The sequence below is a fragment of the Scomber scombrus genome, chromosome 11 (genome assembly GCF_963691925.1).
Source record: "Scomber scombrus chromosome 11, fScoSco1.1, whole genome shotgun sequence".
NCBI lineage: Eukaryota > Metazoa > Chordata > Actinopteri > Scombriformes > Scombridae > Scomber > Scomber scombrus.
This window is the reverse complement of record NC_084980.1, coordinates 17,870,820-17,887,086: the sequence shown is the minus strand read 5'-3', so window position 1 is coordinate 17,887,086 and position 16,267 is coordinate 17,870,820. Positions and strand designations below refer to the sequence as shown.

Genomic DNA, 16,267 nt, shown 5'->3' with positions numbered 1-16,267 from the left:
GGTTTCAGAAGACAGAACCAACAGTGGTGGCGGGAGTACTCAGATCTTACTTAAGATAATTTCCCAAAATGGAAAAATATTTCATCACAAAAAAAGACCAAAAGTCCTCATTACGCACAATATCTGTCTTCACTGTGTTATATTATGATCTATGTTACATTGAGTGGATTATTTTTGATGTATTAACAATGTAAGCAATATTTGAATGCTATAGCTGGTTGATGTGGAGTTAATTCTAACTGCCATATGCTGTTGGTTAGTCCATCCATCCACCCATCCATTTTCTTTTCCGCTTATCCTCTAGTCTAGAGGGTCGGGGAAGTGGTAACACTGGGCGAGAGGCAGGCAACATCCTGGACATGTCACCCTGTCAATCATAGGGTGGATGGTTCAATCTATAATTATACATAATATTTTATTAGATGATAATAGTTTTAATCGGTAAAATCTTAAGATGTAAAGTCTCTGGTAACTACAGCTGTTAGATAAATGTTGTGGATTAAAACACAAGGCCTTGTTATGTTATCCTTGCTCAGTCCAAAGTTAAAAAATAAGCCCCCCCCCCCCAATTTAATCAGGAAGAAAAAAACAGTTGGCAGCTGTAGCTTCCCATGAGGTTTAGAGGTAGTGATAGGCAAATGTTTTAACTTCAAGCAGAGCCAGGCTAGCTGTTTCCCCTTGCTTCCAGTCTTCATGCTAGGCTGGGGGTATTATGCTACAATTTAGCTAGTTAATTACATAGAGTTGAGATATAATTGCAAAGTCAGAGGATTTTTTTCTTTAAAATGTTTACACTGGGAGCATTGCTTTTTAACATCTCTGGTCACATTAACATGCACGCTCAGTATGCTCATCATCTGAATCATCACTCTGCAACAGTGTAGTGATGGTATAGCTGGCAAAAATAGTGAGCTTAGTATGAAACCAAGTAGTCTCAATATAGTAGTTATCATTGACTTTATCTTCAAACTTATAATCAAACTCACATTCAACAAGGATGCATGCAACTGCAGGTTTTAACTGGTGTGCACTCTGACCTCTGTGGAGTTTTTCACTACTTCTAAAGGTGTTAAGAAACAGGCCCTTTATTCCACTGTAACAAAACTATATGGAACATCATGTGCATCCTGACACCAGACTATAAAAATAATTTGTTACACTCCTTTTATGACATTGAGAAGAAAAAACTGAATGTCTTCACCCAGTTCCACAGTGACAGCTGATTATGAAGCTGTGCTTTTAGTCACAACACCGCCAGTGTACTTGAAAACTTAAGGGTGAATCATGTTATGACAATATTTATCCTGGATCACAGCCTCTCACGTTGTGCAATGCAACAGGAAATTCATGGGATGACAGTAGGGAGTGTGGCTGCACACAACATTACATCTGACATTTTATTGTTTTGTGAGCACTGTCAGCGACTTTTTCACATCCGCGCGGTCCTGTCAGATGGGCTAATCTGCCGCTATGGCCTACATAGCAACTCTTTCTCATTGGCATGCCGTGGGTGTGATGGTGATGTTTATTAAAGAAATGACTCAATAAAAATGTGACCTCTACCAATTTGAGTCATAAGTGTAGTCACTTTCAATAACAAATTTGACTGATAAAATACTGCTGTAAATATTAGACTTATTTTTAGGATTTACAGTATATGCTCAGAATGCAGCTGAAACACATGAAACAAAAAACAAAACAAAACAAACCTGGAAGTGCTTGGCTATTTTGTTCTGTGGCATTCCTGATTTCTGGAAATGATTTCTTGTTTAATACTGACATGGATGAGGGTCTGCTTTCAATTGTTTTGCTTGTGTTGTCTGTTGTCACAAACAGCAATCCCCTGTTTCCAGTGTTTGTGCTAGCTAAGCTAAATAGCTTCTGTGTTGAGCTTAATATTGAACACGAGTACTAAATGAGGTGTCCCTCCTCTCATCTAACTATTAGAAAGTGAATCAGTGTTTTTCCCAAAATCTCAGAACTATTCCCTTTTGTTGTACTGTAGCCATGACATGTGCTATTGTTTTGTTATAATGACATTGTATGTTTTGTTTGTGCTCCATACCATGAGATAATGGTCTCAAGTCAAAATAAATAAAAATAAATGAATAAAATAGGGTCATTCACTCAAACTACAAACAACTTAAGTTTTTCCTGGTGAGGTGTGGATCTTTGGTAAAGACAGATGCAGCTCTACTGTTGCAACACAATCAATATTCTCTGGAAACCGAGCAACAAGAAGAGAAGTAAAAGTACTTAAAGACATGAAGTGTTCTGATTCAAAGGGAATTGCTGATGTGATTTCCTAGAAGAGGTGTCAGTAGGAGTCAGATCCTGCCTGCGAACAAGCCTAGTTGCTCTTTGCACAACGTCTTCATCTCAACCCTCCCACTGGAATCTGATGACAAACTAGGTTTAACCTCCCAGCTATGAGGAGCTGGGTTATGCTTCGTATTGCTCCGTGTGTAGGAGTCGCTTGTCTGGTGAGAGATGGATTCTAGTGGTGGGTTATGATTCAGGGCAGAGGGTTGGATCGGTGCTCCTTACTGTATACTGTGATTTGAGTCACAAGTACCGTTAGTCGCTAATGAACAGGGCCATGACTATGCAAATTACAATGAGATTCGAATGGATGACACAAACTTCCTGCATTATTCAGTTGAAACCAAAAGTTGCATACCATAGACATAAATCCTCATTTGAAGATGTTTAACTATAAATCTAAGAGGGGGGCAAAGGAAAAACATCTAGATTCCTTTTTTTAAGAGTTTTTTTTGGCACTTGGGTGCAGCAGAAGACAGGACACTGTATAAAGCTGATTTGGCAAATGTGTTAGCAAAATAATTGTCTACTATACCTCCACCAGACACAGAGCAACATTAGCATCCATGTTAACTGGTGTTTCAGGCCACTAAATGTATGTAAGTAAATATTCACTCTCCTTTTGTGTTTCATGAGGAAAGTATCAGGCTATTTATCAAGTTTAAGTACAATTAAAGAAGTATTAAGTATTAAATGTAAGTCATGGATACTGCTTATAATACATATAGTAATGTAATAAATGTAGAACATGTAAAACACTGGTAGGATATACAGTATGTACTGGTACTGGTATATATATTGAGAATAATGTGTACTGTACATGATTTATGTTTACAAAAGTCTGGCAACTGGTTTGCTGGCAAGGTCTAAATGATGCTGGCCAGTGCACACTGGTTTAAATATAGTCTCAGGAGGAGATAAAAACGAGTGAAAGCTCAATTATCTTTACTTCAAAGCAGCCAAATTGTCAATACTTTCCCCATGGCATTTCAAGTTGTGCCAGTTCTTTCATCTCTGCCCATGGTCCTTGAGGGCCATGCACTTAGATGGAGTCAGGAAGTCATTGGTACTGCTTGGCATTCTGGGATGTGGGAGGACTGGCAAAGTGCTGTGTAGTAAATAGTAACAATCATCCTTGTTGGAGCATTTATTCAGCCAATACCTTGTTTTTGTGCTTTATGATTTAGTGGTGTCCTTTTTCTCAGCTTCACTGACTCTCTGAATTAATGACTTATAAGACAAGAAGAAACCCTGTTGTATATTATCCCTGTTGAGGAAAAAAAACCTGAGTACACACAAACCTCAGCAGCTTTCTCTTATAGTCACTACTCGGTGCCACCAGCTACGCTATCACATGACAAATCATTCACATTTCAAGCCTAGGTGTTTCCTCTGAATGCATTTCATGAACAAAAGAAACCAAAAAGTGCTGATGTAGCATGAAGGATGGTGTTTTCATAAGTGGCTCGGCATCTCTACCACAAAGCCTGTCACACACCACTATCCATTATCTTTCGGTGGCACAGGGGAAGTTATCTTGGGGACCTATTGTGTGCTTGGCAGAGTTTTGACTATGTGTGTAAGTGTGTTTGTAGCACCTCTGCTGTGCATACAGGAGGTGTTGGGGAGACTGCTGTCTCAGATCCCAGAGGAAAGTCTTGGCTCCAGGGGGCCTGTCCTCCCCTCTGGCCCCTGCCGGGCTGGGGAAGCCATGCATGGAGACAGTAGGATGGGGAGGAGGAGGGTATGGAAGCAAATGAGCAGAGGAGGTGCTGGGCCGACTCTTGCCCTCTCACTGACAGGATCTGGTCAATGTCCTGCCGCCAAGGGTCGCGGCCCAGCTTACGCACACAAACTTATCTCCAGTGCATCTGCCGGGCCGCCTGCGCAGTCAGGCTGTCTCCATTGCGGGCCACGAGCGTTTTCCTGCTTGGGGTGAGAGGAGGATGGTGGAAGGATAGAGGGAGGAAGGGAGAGGGTGGGGAGATCCAGGGGGGGAGAGAGGAGTGTGAGGCAAGGAGGGGAGGGAGGTGGGGGATTCGATGTGAAACTGCTCCTGCAGAGGCCTGCCAAGTCACTGAGCTATATGGAAAACACGAGCCGCCTCCAGGGTAACAGGACCACTTCTGAATTTCTACAAACAAAAATAGCCCTGATGTCTGGCTACGACCTCTCTGTTCTCTGGCCCTCGTCGCTCTCTGCGTGTCTGTCACATGGAATTCCCACACAAAGACCAAGCTCATGTTCAAACCTAAACAGCCCTCAAGAACAACTTCATTTACTGTAGAGCGGGGGGGGGGGGGGGGGGGGGGGGACCCTGCAGAAATTCAATAATTGTGTGGAGCCGAGTGTATTTATCATTCCTTCTCTCCTCTCGGTCGGAGATGACCTCTTGGTGACCAATTGTATGGACCTCAGTCGAGGTCCCTTTGGTGAGCCATTTCATCATTTGAACAGCATGAGTCCCAATTCTCATGACCTAATGCGTTGTAGAATGCCTGAAATCCGCTGCTTGTGTTTTCTCTTCTCTCCCTCAACCCTTTCTCATCAACAGCAGCAGGGATACATAACGGAATTGGTGGTTGACAATCCTCAGTTGTTGTGACAAGGTGGTAAGCTTGCAATTAAGTGTCTCCGTACCGGACTGAAATTGGTGTACTCTGGAACACGTTTCTAATGTTGGTAACACATCATTTGCATTAATAATCACTGTTTTTCTGTGTTTTTCCTTTACTGAATAAACAGGAAACACAAGGGGAGAGAGAGAGCAGTATGACATGTAACAAAGGTCTGCATCCAAAATCAAACCAGGGAGGTTGTGGTGATCTTGCATGCATGTTAGCCACATTCATTTACATAAACCCCCCCCCCCCCCACCCCCCCCCCCCCCCCCCCCCCCATCAATTTCAGTTTATGTGCACCTTGGGCCTGTTCCTGTATTTCTACCGATTATGATGACATTGTGCTTATAATGAAAATAATTATTGAGTTCTAGGAACATGGTGAAACAAAGCAATAAAAGAGTGATCAGACAGTCAGTCAGTTGTAAATAAGGCAGTTTCAGTCAGTTTATTTGGACGTTAAACTGAAAGTGAACCCAGAACATCTGTCATAACCCCTCATTAAAGATGAAAACAGTGTACACACAACTATGACAAGTACAGCAGGTCAAAGTTTAACAAGGAAGTTGGTCTATTAACTGTGATGGATGATTACAATGGACAATGGATATTGTTGTTTGCCTTTTTTTCCTGATACAAATAAGTTGGGCAACCTGGGGCTTTTGTTGAAAACCTAATCCTATCACCAGACCAGAACCATGATGCATTATGTCCAAGGCCTATGTTTTTAAAATTCTTGCTTTCTAAACTCTGCATATGCAACTATTGTACAGTTAGGGATCAGCAATTAAGGTTAAAGAAAGATTGTGGTTATGGTTAATAAAAAGGTCTGCGACGTGATGCAAACTCCAATATCCTGCAAGATAGCTAGACTCGCTACACTCCCATCCAGGGACGGACTGGGACTAAAAAATGGCCCTGGACTTTCTCCCTAATGGGCCCCCCACCCGGCCACGTACAAACAGTCACTAATATGCTTGTCCTGATATCTCCTCACAATATTATAAAATAAACAAATGATTGAAAAGAGAAGTTGTAAGCTATTATTGATTCTATCCACAATATATGTTACTTTGTGTAAAAGAATTAGCCTGGTTTATCCTATTTAATAATTTAAATCCCATATTACACTGTTGTTTCATATTAAGGCTGTCAAATGATAAAACAAGTAACTAACTAATTGTACAAGTCTGCTTTCATTTATAACTATCAATTTCTTTCTTATATTAATGAAACTGTAGCCTATAAACAAACCCCAGGCTTGTAGTCTATGTTAGGATAAGTGTCAGCTCATAGCCCACCACACAAATAACAGAGAAACAAACATTACTCATTACTTTATTTAGCCCCTTTCCCCACTAGCATGTTAAGAGTGATACCAATGGATGCTTTAGGTTTTCCAGTTTCATTCATCAGCACCATGGTCTTCTATCTACCTGTAGAAGTGAGCTTTATAAGGATGAGATGATATCACGGTCACCCCGCAATTACTTTTTAACGTGTTTATTTATTCTTTTTTTCATATTAGCTTGACAGCAAGATTTAACACCTTAATTTTGACAGCACTACATGGCATGGTATTTTTAATCATAATATTATGCAAACCCAGATGATAAAAGCTGACTATGTCGTTGCCTAAAAGAAAATTAAATGTAGCCTACTCTTTTGTGTGGGCAATTCAGTGCTTTGGTCGACGTCTAGGATGAAATTTCTGCTGCTGCTGCTGCTGGCAGCTACACTGCAGTCAAACAGCTCTGTGAACTTTTTACATTTAGATGCATTGTCCCGAGAGACTTGGCTTTCTTTTTAAAAAACTTTTCCCATCCATCTTGGACTTTTCCAGAACGTCCAGATTGCCAGTCGGCCCCTGCTCCCATCCAACCTCCACACGCTTGTTAACTGTATATAAATGTAAATACATAAAGAGCACACAACTTCCTGCATTGGCACTGGCATCGGATAAAGGCCTAAATCATGGACATAATTCCTGGAGATACTGTTAAAATTTGTATTATCATGTTCTGTGAATGATAAGGTTTCTTTTCAACAATGTCACCACATTTTTTAGATCTTAGCAATAACTTTGATGAGCTCTGCATTATTATTACCAATAAGAATAGTGACCAAAACTACAGAAATGACACAAAATTTACACAATGAACATAATGCAGCAAGAACTGCTAAATGTATTACCTGTACAAACTTTTGATTGTTTTGCCATGGATTCTACGTTCTAGTGCCAAATAGAAACAAAATTGACCTTTTTTGGCTTGCAGATTCATCTGTGGTCTGTGGGTCAGTTACCTAAGGGTAAGGGTAACGTTTCACATTTGGGCTGTAAAACATTGCATTATTCCCCCATACTTATCCTTAAGTTCCAGGACCTGCTATAAATTCCCAAAGTCCTACATGACAGCACACCTGACACTGACACATGCACACCTATAAACCTTACACACCACAACTCCCCTCATCTGCTACTCATTGGGTCTACTGTTAAAGCAGGACCTTTAACACAAAGGTAAAACCCTGCTATGGGTGTTTACAAGGCAGAGTTTAGCCGTGTGACCTCCAATGCTAAAACCGTTGTGACTGAAGGAGGAAGGGAGCAGGAGGGCGATGGCTTGATTATGGCGTACTGCTCTTCAACCTTTAAACATGCTCTATGTTAAGAAACAAAATATTGCAGTCAAATGGTAGCAGAGTGAATGGAGCCACATTTTGGTCTCTTATTTGACGGACTCAATGGTGAAGTAAATAGGAAGTAACATAAATGAGGAAGAGGTGAGTTAACCTATTAGGAAAATTTAGGGAACTTTTTTTTTAACCATTGCCATAAAGTTAGGATGGAGGGTGCAGGGAGAGAAATAAAGTAGAAGAAGAGGGGAGGAGAGACGACCTCCTTAATGTACATTCTGTTCTGCTTTGGCTGTGATTCCCAAGGTTGCCTGTCTAGTGTGTGTTTGCGTGTGTGTGAGAGTGTGTGTGTTAGGTCGTGCCAGGCACAGTGTCTCTTCTGGCTCCTTCAGTGTTGACCCTGCCCTGTACTCTCCTCCTACTATGGGCGAGGCTTGGCGGTTCAGCACGTAGCAATACTGTGCTAATACTGATATGTGCGTACACAGATAGGCGTGTACACTCACAGGCCAACAGGCAGAGAAAAAACTCACACAGCTACGTACATTCGAACTAAAAACAATAAAGACTGTGATATTTGCTCATTGCATGAACACATTTAAAGCTCAGAAGCTGCAGAAATGAAGTCTTCTTTTAACCATTTCCTACTGAAATGTTGCTGCATTTAGCATGTAGCAAATAGCTCAGTTGGATTCTTTCATCATGCAAACTGTTACCTATGAATAAGACAATGGCTTGCACGCTGCCAATCAAAACAGAGTAAGGCCTTTTATTAATGATGAGGTGTAAAACAGTCAGCACAGGTCACATTTCTCTTCTACTCATTATGGATCGACTGCTTCAGAAGAACAGAAGAATTCAAATAAAAGTCCCCCCCCCCCCCCTTCATCTCACTCGTCCATTAACATCACCCGACACTCTCAACCACTGATTTTTATAAGTGAGACAAATATTCCCATGTGAAATGAATTGCAAGGCATGTGAAGGTACATTCCTATGCATGTTTTACCCTGATTTAGGGCTTTCTTGTCCAAGGTTTTAGCTTGTTTAAAACCCTCCACCTTCATGTGAAAGAGGCCACGTCGCCCCAGTTATAGCGCCTGATCGTATCTTGCCACCAGTCCACTTTATGTCTCTCACCCACTCAATTCCAAATGAATATAAATGAGTGTTTTCATTGTGAGACAGAAACGAAAACAGCAAAGTATGTTACCAAAAACATACTTAAAAGGAGCAAACTCGTCTAAAAGAAAAACAAATGTAGGGAAGTCTTGTAAAAAAGTTGCAGCCAAGTTGTTTTTCATGTCTGCGTGTACAGAAGCCCAAGAACTGGCAGACAAAAGAAAGACAAGGAAGACAATTTAAATGAAAATGAAACACATGGTTAATGATTAATTTTCACATTGTATGCCAGATGAATTCTATGTATTCATTTGTTTAGCTGTTGAGTTATCCAAAGCATCTGATAATAAGAGCAACAGTGAAACAGGCCCACATTCCTAGACTAAAAACATTACAAAGTAACTAATAGGAAGGAGTGCAAAGGTCAAAGCAACAGGAACATGTCACTGAATGTGACATGAATTTGTTCAAAAGCGGTTCAGATTTTCACGTACATGATTAAGTATAGATCTTTGCTTACTATTTAAAAGGAAATATGAAAAAATAACTACCCTCATGTTTCCAAAAAGTGATTTCGTCATTACTGTGGAATCCTGAAAGATGCCAGGAACATGTCAGAAATATAAAGGAGGTTTTGAATAACTTTTACCCTGCCTGCCTCACAGTCTGACTCAAAGTATGTGCTAATGTGTTTATAGCATTAGATGATATTGCTGAGCATTTATGAGAGACTCCAAAACCAAATTTATGTATTTATCAGTCATAGTGTGAGGGTCAGAATTTTTGTCTTGGAGCTTTCAGATTTGGAAGGCAGACGTCACAGAGCCTGAAAGTCGTTTTCTGGATCTTCCTACGATCTGAAAGTTGTCTCAGTGTAAATCTCTCAGGCCAGGACCTGAGTTGACCCTCAGAGTTAGCCTTTGTTTGGCAGACGCCTTATACCCCTTTAATCTTGTGAAGAGATAAATCCTTTGATGGACCTGGCCTGACTCAGTTGAAAGTGCTGCCCAGCCATCTCCATAGATCAACATAATACGGCATGTTTGATGTTGGGGGGCTGTGGCGTGCGGGTGGGCTCTCTCCCCGTGACCTGTAACAAAGTCACCAATCCCAGGGCCACAACCACAGACCCTACTGCCTCTCAACGCCTCCTGTCCCCTCCTCCTCCTCTAACTGTGTGCCCGGGCCACAACCAGCCCTGCCCTCTTGACCACAGAGAGCTAACACTCAATCAGGAATAGCATATCTGTCTGTGTCAGGCACAAACAGGCAGACTCTGAGACGGCAAGCTTTTGACACACAGACACACATTCCTGATTCAAAATTATCGCTTTACATTTTGAGAAATATATATTCAGTTTCTTGCTAAGAGTTATTGAGGTAATTGGCTGTCAACCTTATGGTGAAAACAATATTCCATTAAGTTATAGTCCAACACATAATCCCTGTGAAACCATGCATCCTTGTTTTTACGCTTTTTTGCCTGGATTGAACATCTGTGAAATTATGTAATGTGCTAGATATATTTTGTTACCTGTGTACAGAGTCAGGTTAGCTGTTTCCCCTTGTTTCCAGTCTTTGTGCTTAACTATGCTAACCAACTGCTCACTGTATCGTAGCGCCACATTTACCATAAAAACAGCAGCATAGCAAAAAAAAGCATATTTCTCGATGAACCATTGATCCCTCAATGACAAAACAACATGTTTGTCATCTGTACGTCATTGAATTTAATTCCCATAATTTTCACTCTTGTGAAAGTGAAAGATCCTTGCCACTGAGTACACCAGGCTTTATAAGTGTCTTCCAAAAGCCTGCGATTTAACTGAGGTGAACTTCAGGGAGCTCTTTAGATTCCTCTGATAAGACCCCAGTCCCATTAAGACGAGCCGTCCCTGTGTGAGAGCTAAATGTTGGCCTCACACACTTGCTCTTATCTAAATCCTTCATCAACACACACCTAATCTGACCACGGCTGCTAATGTTGATAGATTTGATTCTGTGCGGGGAATATGGGAGAATTTCGGTGTCAAAAATCAAACAATAGCAAGATATTTTATTATTCCAACATAGATAACATTAAATCCCATGTTTTTGCTAAATTAAAGGCATTTTCTACACTCAGTTATTATTATAGTACAGTGTTCTTGCTTGGATACAGTAGCAGCTAAGGCACTCTGTAGGTGATGCTGTCATACTGCAAAGACTTTCTTCAGTGTGTATGTATGTGTGTGTGTGTGTGTGTGTTTGTGTGTGTGTGTGTGTGTGTGTGTGTGTGTGTGTGTGTGTGTGTTTGTGTGTGTGTGTGTGTGTGTGTGTGTGTGTGTGTGTGTGTGTGTGTGTGTGTGTGTGTGTGTGTGTGTGTGACGTATGCGTGTGCCCCAGCAAGACCAACTAAGGCAAGCCGCGACATTAGCACCCCTGAAATAGCTTGGCAGGCATTTTAATTGCTTTACCCTGCAATGGCTCAAAAAGTTATTGGTATAAAAAAACAAAAGGGTGAAACCTTTCCCAGGCGTGGGATTAGTAAGAACACTTATTATACGTCACTGACAGGGGGTTTCTCTCAGTGAGATCTAAATTCCATAACTTTTGTAAAACAATAAATACCTGGATGACAAAACTTTATTTCCCAGTTGTTATCCCTGATCTGTGCCCTCTTCCTTCCACCTCTCCTTCTGTCCTCTCACCTTAATCCCATTTGTTTTTCAAACCCCCCCCTTTCATTATTAGGGCCATCATTATTTCTCTACTGTACAATAAGTGACTAGCAGCATTGTGCTTTCTACATCTCATGGCAACAAGGGGAAAATTTACGATGCATGCTGGCATGTTTGTCTTTAATCATTGTGAAAAGTTATAGCAAAGTCATGTGCATGAAGCCTCACAATGAGGTGCTGAAGTACTTCATGAGTAGGAAACTTCACACAAACACAGGAAGCTCAGTGTTTCTCACCAAGGGCAGGAGTCTTTGCTGCGGTGCTGCAGGGACTGATGGGCTGCTCAGATTAACTGGGGCCAAAGAACCTGCCGTTCCTACTCTTTATTGTTGCCCAGGCTGTCTACAGAAAGGCATCAGAGCACAGATCAGCAGGGTATAGTGTTAACAAGAGATATACATTAAATGCAGATATATTGTACATTCTTTAGCATTCTGGTTTTGAATGTTGGAGACACTTTCTCAGAATAGTAAGTGTCCATGCGAAAGAATCAAGACTTCTTTGGTGTTTTTAGTGAGAGCAAATTCATTTTAATTAATATAAGAACAAGGGATGGCAAAAACCTGAAGATCAAGCATTTGTAATGGTGTGAGAATACTGTATATATTACCACAACCTTTCAGGATGAGTAATTACTACCCATACAGAGTCAATATAATTCATTCCAGTTTGGGTTATAGTACTAAAAACAACTCTCAGGTACTGATATCATGATGTGCATGCACCCAAGGGCTTTAGAAACACCAGGATTGTGTAATGTGCTCTTTTGTGTAATGCAGAATGTAGGAATCATGCAGATTTGAGGTCCAACAGAGACACCCAGTGGTGAAGAAATGCTAGGTTTTCATCAGTCTCTACAAAGCAAAAACCAATAATGCATTTTTGTTAAATAACAAAGTTAAATGAGACTAGTTTAACATGTTCTTTTTATTTTGCAGATAAGGGTATGATATATGTTGTGGCTTTAGCAACACATATATCACTAGTATATAGAACATGGTAGTGTATAGAACAGTATATGGAGGACCCAGATGAAGGCCACACTTTTTTTTCCCCTTCTCCATGCACCTTGTAAGTAGGTGAAGATGTGCCAGAAACTCCTACTCTGCTTCTACAGCATGTGTTGTGGCTTTCGAAAATAGTCTCTAACAGAAAATATATCTCTTTATCATATGTAAATGTTATCCATACCATTTACATACTGTAGGAGTTTAAAATGGACTCTATTCATACACATACGGTATATGATCAAATATCAGGACTTATTCACAGAAGACATTTTGACAGGTCACAGAATCAAAAGCACGTAACAAAATTTCAGGGTTTTGGTATTGCACATACTGGCTCACTGTCAGTCTGTTGTGGCTTTCTGGGACACAGAACACAGTGATCAAAGTAACACCTGTACCCACAATGACAAGTGAAAAAGGTATTTCATTACCTTCATATTTCAAACTAACTCTTAGTCATAACTACACTTTGTCTTCATAGGCTCAAGACTTTTGACAGCTCAAATTAGCATTGTGACCGGTATGCATACATCTATTGAAGTAAACTTAGCTAATTTTAATTACAAAACAAAGTGTAAATAAAAATAAAATAATTTAGAATTTCTGTAGCTATTAAAAGTATCTAATAATGCTGATCAGGTCTGTTTTCTGATAGTAGCTGTATAATTCACATCAAAGTCAGGAATATTATTATTTATATAAAATGGTTTCAAGGCTTGGGGAAGAGAATCGTTCAATGAGGTTTAATCACACATTGTTGAACATAGCCGTTTCTGGGAAATGACAGAGCAAAGCTGGCAAAGCAGGCCAATGTTCAAACTAATTGTACCAAAAGTCTGAGCTTTAACGTGTGTCAGGAGGTTTGTGGTAATTTGATGAATAGCTAATTTGTTTAGGGAGAAGTACTAGGACTAATAACTAACTATGAGGGTTTTGCATTATAGTGGCCAGTATTCATGTACTTTATAGATTGTAAACTAATTGCAAACTAATTGTCAGAATAACTGATCCAGGTAGTATTCCAGTATAGTAGTGCTGGTTGTTTCATAATGAAGCTGACATGTATGTTCTCCTGCATATAAGAGCCCAGCAGTATTTTCCTTGTTGGAGCCCAAACAATTTAATCTGGCCACAAATTATGTGTTCAGGACTTTTTTTGGGCAGGCCTAAAACTGCTGCACTATGACATAGATGGATGACTAGCATGACCCACGACTCACGAACCAATCCAACACAACCAGCGTGCCTAAACATGGACTGGATGTGTAATTGGTTGTTTGCTAGCCTACTTTTATGCTGCAGTCACAAGAGTAGATGTAAACTCTCTGGACAGATAGAAATGTCTACACACTTAAGTATGATATTCTAGCTTAGTGAAGCAGTGCCTCTTGAAAGTGGCATTATCCTGCATCTAGCTTTGATATAAATGCATAGTTCCCCCACGCAGTGGCGGATTTAGCAATTTGGGGGCCCAAGGCGAATTTAGCTCAGGTAGGGCCAGAGGGCCGTGGGGGCCCCACAGCCCTCTGGCCCTACCTGAGTCATTAGCTGTTGTGTCGGTATTACAGCTCTGGTCCACCGAGAGCATTATATCTATGTTCTGCTGGCATTATATCTATGTTCTGTGTGGCACTGCTGCAGAAGCCGTGCCTGTGTAGCGGCCCTGTCTGCCTCCATCTCCAGTCTCAACCTCGCTGCCTCGGTCTGTGTTGCAGACATTACTAAATTGCCTTCGTCGTCACTACTACTGATTGTATGAACAAGCATCCCCACTCCTTACTGCTATGCAAAACTGAAGCTATAAAATCCTGCTTTCCGGGAGCTGCCATCTTGCTTGTGTGCCGTCATTTGGAGCCAGAGTCAGTAGGCTCAGACTCGCGGGACACACCCACCTCAGCCATCCCGCCGCGTGATGGAGGTTTGAGAACGGGTGTCACAGCTGTCAATCATCTCCTTAAGTCCATCCATCTATTTTCTGCCGCTTATCGGTGGAGGTGGCATTAGGCTGAGAAATGATGCCCAGGCACCCATCTCCCTAGCAACCAGTGGCGATTTCAGACCCTTTTTAGGGGTGCTCAAGCACAACTAAATTTGATCTCAGCACCACTAAAAATAAATAAATTATCATTTTATTTTTTTCCTTAAAATTATTTTAAACAACTTTAATTATTTTTGTGAACCTGTCTGTTAAAGATGGGACAAACACTTATACTACAGGTTCAAATGGTTTTATTATAACAGGTTTAAAGTACTTTGGATAGTTCTGTCATTAATATATAATCTTTCCCTCAGGGTTCATTAACCATCTTAAGGTCCTCTCTTTAGAAATCTGTGATTGTTTATTCTGAACCATTATTATTATACATTTAGTAGACTGTACTATGTATTCATATTTATTGCTGTAATTTATGTTATCCAATGAAATTAGTAATTTAGTAAGGGGGTTTGAACACTTGCAGGGCATTATATGTCAAATTCTCATTAGTAGCTGAGCCCCCCTAAAGGTCTGATCCTAGAATCGCCCCTGCTAGTAATCCTCATAAACTCCTCCTGCAGGATCCCAAGGCATTCCCAGACCAAGGCCTAATCCCTCCAGCATGTTCTGGGTCTGCCTCTGGGTCTCCTCCCAGTTGGACTTGCCCGAAACACCTCCACAGGGAAGCGTCCAGGAGGCATCCTGACAAAGTGTCCAAACCCATACCACCTCAGCTGGCTCCTTTCAATGTGGAAGACCTGCGGCTGTACTGCTGGTCTCTCCCAGATGTCCAGCTCCTAACTCTAACCCTATCCCCTTATGTCTAATAACTTATGAAACACTTAAAAAAATAAGCACTTGGAGAAACATTGGCGTGATCGTAAGAACGACCAAAAGTGACAGAAACCATTGTTGGAAAAAAAAATGAAGACGTGAACTTTTATTTGTTTGACTCATGTCCCATTGACTTAGGCTACATGGAGGGGGCAGGATTTATGACCTATACTGCAACCAGCCAGCAGAGGGGGCAATCCAGATGTTTTGGCTTCACTTTTGGAGAACTGTCATGATGTCCATCTGAATACTCAAGGTGATTTTCAAAGAGTAATGTTGACACTAAACTTCAATGGGTGAAAATAAATTATGGGTTCAGGGGACACATGCCAGCCTTTCAGTCAATTTGGTTAATAAACACGTTTTTTTTGTGGTGTGTAAAACTGTGTAGAACACATATTTCGTATTGCTTTATTTAGACTTTAAAATAGAATTTCAACACCTGAGAGGTCAGCATATTTTGTGCTGGATGTCCTCTTTTTCATGCCCATTTCCACAAACAAAAAGTCATACTTACTTTGGGGAGTGAGTATCATCATCCATAGGCTTAAATTTGCTACACACAAGGACATATTCATTTATAACTTTATTACATCCCCAGCACGGCCTGCTGTAGCTCCAACACAAAAACCACTAGATGGCATATTTAAGAAGGGGTTATGTGGCCAAAAACAGCAAACGCAGTCCATGTCAAGCAGACAGATGGCGATATTGCCACAGGGATGCTGACTTGCACAGTTCAGAAAATGATCTGTTTTCTCAAAACAAACGGAGACAGGCCCCATTCGGGTCAGAGACCATTGATCATTGTGCATAAAACTGCGCCTTGTGAGGACTGAGGAAGCATGCAGGCAGCTCTTTAATCGCCATGCCTTAGAAAGATTTGGAAAGCTGCTCGCAAAGTTCCTAATGCCTTCATGTAAAAATGCTTTTAGTGCTGTGCTATGCAAACCAATGCAGAAGGGCGACAAGTGTGAGTTAATATGTAACAAAACTGGAGATGTATAATTCAGATTACACAGTGCG

The 16,267-nt window shown here is 40.9% G+C and overlaps 1 protein-coding gene across 1 annotated transcript in view; it reads left to right on the top strand.

Annotated features, from left to right (window-relative positions):
- The window catches only part of pter (phosphotriesterase related), a 291,456-nt gene that overhangs the window by 120,259 nt on the left and 154,930 nt on the right, over positions 1–16,267 (top strand). The window lies entirely within an intron of this gene.